Raw genomic sequence first — 5,823 nt, forward strand, 5'->3', positions numbered from 1 at the left:
CTTGGCTCTAATGAGGGTCACTTTACCGATTTTGGCATCAGATGCAAAGAATTAGACATGCAGTCTAACTCAACGGAGTTAGACGTGCAGTCTAATGAATGCACAGAATTGGACGTGTAGTCAAACTTAGCGGAGTTAGACGTGCAGTCTAATAGATCTCGGAATTAGACGTGTAATCTAACTCAGCGGAGTTAGACGTGCAGTCTAATAGATCTTGGAATTAGACGTGCAGTCTAACTCAGCGGAGTTAGACGTGCAGTCTAATATATTTGGAATTAAACGTGCAGTCTAACTCAGCGAAGTTAGACGTGCAGTCTATTGGAATGAGAAAATTAGACGTGTATTCTAATGTATACTGAATTAGACGTGCAGTCTAACTCAGTGGAGTTAGACGTGCAGTCTAATGGATTGTGAAAGTTAGACGTAAGTCTAACTCCTTCAGACAAGTCTGAGGTAGAACTAGAATTAGATGTGTAGTCTAACTCAGTGGAGTCAGACGTGTAGTCTAATGGTTAGTGAATGATTAAACGTGTTGTCTAATTAGTGAAAGTTAGACGTAAGTCTAACTCCTTCAGACAAGTCTGAGGTAGAACCGGAATTAGACGTGCAGTCTAACTCAATGGAGTTAGACGTACAGTCTAAGGGTTATTGAACAATTAGACATGTAGTCTAATTGGTGAAAGTTAGACGTGAGTCTAACTCCTTCAGATTAGTCTGAAGTGACTGTAATTAGACGTAAGTCTAATTCCATTAGACTAGGCGGTCTAATGGACTCTGTTATTAGACGGGGATGTTTAATTTCATTAGACTGGTTTTCACAATCCGTGTAACTGAAATACGTCTAATACTCAGCTTAAGTAGTATACTTGAAGCTAGCACCCGCTTACCCATGTGTTATAGATGTACCCTACTCCTGCTCCACTTTCTAGTGAAGATCAGTACAATAGCTATATGTAACCAACCAACGAATGTCACGTAAGATAATTTTCCTCATATTACTTGTTTTGCAGGTACATCTCTGATGGAATATTCGGCGCACTACCATTGGCGTACAGCCACAATCCTTGTGCTCAGAACCTGTTGTATACAATGGAGGCTTTCCAATGGAAGACTGCCACGTATCATTCTAAACGATTCGACCGTTAGTATCTGGCCAGTATTTATCAAATCTCAAGGACAACGGACAATTTGTCCAACTGATAAGCATTTTTACTCGATCATCTTGCTTGTTATTCTAGAGAGAGAAATCAAGCCTTATATTGTGAAGCTGCTTTCCTGATTGTACTGTGTGTGAATCAAGAGAGAGCTAGAATCAAAAACACATTTAGCTTAGTGATATTCTTAATCTTATAAATTGAACAGAGTGTGTTCTATTCAATAGTGAGCTAAGTGTGTGCAAACTGTATTTGATTCTAATTATATTATAGTGAATCCTTCCGGTAGTTGGAAGAAGGGGTGACGTAGGGGAGTTTCTTCGAACATCCATAAATAAACAGTTGTGTTCTTTCATTTGTGTCATCTTTTCATCTTTCATCTTGAGCTTGAAACCGAAGTAAACAATTTCGCCTTGAATCTGTTTTAAGTGTTTACAAGTGTTTGCCTAGAATAGAAAGTGAATCAAATCCTTAACAAGATTTCTTTCAACCCATTTTTCTTAAGCCTTCATCAATAGCCAGACCCCCGTCTCTATCGATAATGTCGATCCTATCAATTGGTATCAGAGCCATGTTTCTATTCTCAAGCCTTTCCTGAAAAATGTCGACCATAACCAAAGATGTTAGTTCTACAGCCATTCGAACCTTCTATCGAGAAAACTACATTGTATGGAAGAAAAGAGTTCGTGCTCACCTTTCTTCTCTTCATGATGACATGTGGAGTGTTGTGACAGAAGGTCCTATCAAGATTGATAAGGAGAAGGCTGACTGGACCGCTGATGAAAAACGGCAGAACAACCTCAACAACATGGCTCTTGATGTTCTGTATAGATCTCTCGATGACAGCATGTTCAACTACATTATCGAATTCGATACTGCTAAAGAGGTCTAGAACAGACTCACCCAACTATGTGAGGGCAACGAGCAAACCAAGGAAAACAAGATCATGTAAATTTTCCGAATCAAACCTTATGTAATATTAGAAAGAAATTATTGTGAATGATTTGCAATGAACTATTGAAATTGTTAAAGGTTATACAATTTCTAATTAACCATTGGGCATAGAAAATGTTCACTCACTAACATAACAAGATAATTGTTTGGCATCAATATCATTGATGCTCCGCCCTCAAAACTAAATGCAACCCGAGGAAACATTTGAGCCCCACTACACAATTGCATATAGAATTATAAATTATGAAATAAAAAGTAATAAGCACTTTCTATATGTGAAAGAAGAACCTGTTGGGTAATTTATAACAATGACGATCTCCATCAAAAATCATTAATGTAGCATGCTGAGAAGAAATTGCATTAGTAATCTGTAAAATTCAAATTCACAATTGTAGTTAAAATTTTTTAACGAAAAACTCATAATATGGTTTTCAACATCTTTATTGCAGTATTCTTAATTTTGATAGAAAACTACAATAGGATTCTCCGATCAATTAATTCTTACCCAAAAATAATAGACTTGTGAATCGGGGAACCACAATCTTTTTATATTATATTATATTTATTTATTTATTTATTATTTAACCATCATAAATAATAAATAAATTGACGGTTTCTACACATAACCGTTCCGTACTATTAATTATGTGACTTATTCAATAAAAAAATAATAAATACTTGGATTGTCACAAAAGAGTTACATTTTTCTAAACAGATATGGCATGCAGGATTGTAAATCAGGAAACACCCCCGTTGTTAAAAGAGACAAATTTTGTCTTCAACAATGTCCTAAAAATGATCTTGAAGTTAAAGAAATGCAGAAAATTCCTTATGCATATGCAGTAGGAAGTTTGATGTATGCACAAGTCTGTACTCGACCAGATTTGGCATACATTGTCGGAATGTTAGGCAGATATCTGAGTAACCCTGGTATGGATCACTGGGTAAAAGTCAAGCGGGTTATGCGTTATTTGAAAAGAACTAAAGACTACATGCTCACATATAAGAAATCGGACCAACTGGAGATCGTTGGATATTCAGATTCGGATTTGCTGGATGCCAAGACAGTCGGAGATCCACTTCAGGTTATATCTTCATGCTTGCTGGAGGAGCAATCTCATGGAAAAGTGTTAAACAAACACTCATTGCTTCTTCCACTATGGCCGTTGAATGTTAGATTTATTGTACTAATAAATATAAATAATGTGTTTGGGCTGTTTTTTTTATTTGGAATTCAATAAAAATAAAGTGATCATTAAGTATTTATTATTTTTTTATTGAATAAGTCACATAATTAATATAATTAATAGTACAGAACGGTTATGTGTAGAAACCGTCAATTTATTTATTATTTATGATGGTTAAATAATAAATAAATAAATAAATATAATATAATATAAAAGGGTTGTGGTTCCCCGATTCACAAGTCGCCAGTTTTCATTTTCTCATTAACCTCCATCGTAAGAGAGAAGAAGGGAGAAAACCGCTTGTAGAATCGGAAGAGCAAACCCAAACTCAAAGATCTTCATCATGAATTCAGGTACGCTTCCGCTTGTTTAATCAACTTATGGACTTAGAGAAATTTACGTATTAGGATTGTGATTCATCCATGTTAGATATTATCGATCTATAAGATTATAGATTAAAGCCTGAAAGAAAGGAAATCTAATATGTAATTGTTTAGAATCATGAATTTAGGACTAAAGAAAATCCTACAATTGGTATCAGAGCCAATCTCTATGTTAGTTTGTTAATATTAAGATTTTTTTTTTATGATATCATATTATGATTAAATCATGAATTAAGATATCGTACTAAAGATGATGATTTGAAGAAGAATGATTTTTGGGTTTGCGATTCTGGTTATTAATTTTTTTTTAAAATAAATAATTAATTCAGGACTAAGTCTAACCGTTATTATTTAAATAATAAATTAAAGATTAAGTTTTGAAAAGTTAAAAAATTTTAATTATTTATTTAATAAATAAAGATTTTATTATAAATAAATCACATAACCTATAATTAAGGATATATATATTATTAAATATATGTATTTACAGAAACTGTAACCGATATATATTATTGAATATATATAAAATAGTTAATTATTATGTGATATATATTTATTTATTTGGAACATAAAAAATATAATTAAAGAATTATATATATATATATATATTTTAAAGAATTATATTAAAAATATATATATATATATATACGGGTTATATATCTCTTTCATAATATTATCACGTAAATAAAATAATATTAAGAAAATAATTAAGAATTTAATTAATAAATTCAATTCGGCTTTTGAGATTTAAGGAGTTTATTATTCTAACTAATCAATTGAAACAACATATTACCAAAGTAATCTATCTTGTGAATGTTGATTCGGTATATAGATTTTAAATGATAAGTACGTCTTTAATTCATGCGGATATTATATCGGTCCAAAGATAGATTAATATTGTCGGGTCGAATTACAGAAGTACCTGTGATGATGAATATGTGACGATTATTCGGTTCCATGTGAACAATAATTCAATCCAAAGATAGAATCATTGTTTGACAGGATTTATTGTCAGTATTTGATCATTGCACAAAATATCACATACAAGTTAATATTTCTGTCCAAAGACTAAATATTAATGTTGTGCTAGATATTTTTTTTTTGATGGAAAAATCTCAATGTGAATTTATTAATCAAGATGTGAAAAAATGTGTTCATAGTATTTTTTGTTTAATTTCAGTTAATGCTTCCGCATCTACAATATCTGCCAATGTCAATTCTATTCATATACTGAATGGAAATAACTTTAAAGATTGGAAGGATAATGTTTTGATTATCCTCGGGTGTTTGGATCTAGACCTTGCGCTTCGGATTGATCGATCCATTATTACGGATCAAGGTTCCCTTGTTGAAAAATAGGACCTTGAAAAATGGGAAAGATCAAACCGCATGTGTCTAATGATCATTAAGCGAGGAATTCCAGAAACGTTTAGGGGTGATATCTCTGAAGTCACTAATGCTAAGGAATTCATTGAGGAAATTGAGAAACGTTTTGCAAAAAACGATAAGGCTGAAACAAGCACGCATCTTGCGAGTTTGACCTCAATGAAGTATAAGGGAAAAGGAAACATAAGGGAGTACATAATGGAAATGTCTCACCTTGATTCAAAACTAAAAACACTAAAGTTAGAGCTTTCTGATGAATTGCTCGTGCATTTGGTTTTGATCTCTCTTCCTGCACAATTTAATCAGTTTAAGGTCAGTTATAACTGTCAGAAGGAGAAATGGACTCTTAATGAGTTAATTTCATATTGTGTGCAAGAAGAAGAGAGATTGAAGCAAGATCGGACTGAAAGTGCTCATTTGGCTTCAGGAAGTAATTTTAAAGATAAAAAGAATAAAAGGAAGAACCCTAAAGAAGCTGCAGGTGGTCTCGTGCAAAAGAAACAACAAACTAAAGAAAATGAGGAATTTAGTTGTTTCTTTTGTCGGCAATCCACACACTTGAAGAGGGACTGCACTAAATATCACGCATGGCGTGCAAAGAAAGGTGAATCTCTTACTTTAGTTTGCTCTGAGGTTAATTTAACTTCAGTACCGAGTCACACTTGGTGGGTAGATTCTGGTGCTACTACTCACATTAGTGTTTCTATGCAGGGTTGCCTGAGCTGCCGAAAGCCAAGTGATGATGAAAGATTCATTTTT

General features: G+C 33.1%; 1 non-coding gene across 1 annotated transcript; it reads left to right on the forward strand.

Annotated features, from left to right (window-relative positions):
• Positions 1-1,319: 1,319 nt before the first annotated feature.
• Positions 1,320-1,394, forward strand: LOC124940821. Its single transcript, XR_007099552.1, has one exon. It is a non-coding gene; the product is annotated as a small nucleolar RNA SNORD69 (small nucleolar RNA).
• Positions 1,395-5,823: the final 4,429 nt, after the last annotated feature.

This window comes from Impatiens glandulifera, chromosome 5 (assembly GCF_907164915.1).
Source record: "Impatiens glandulifera chromosome 5, dImpGla2.1, whole genome shotgun sequence".
Lineage (NCBI taxonomy): Eukaryota > Viridiplantae > Streptophyta > Magnoliopsida > Ericales > Balsaminaceae > Impatiens > Impatiens glandulifera.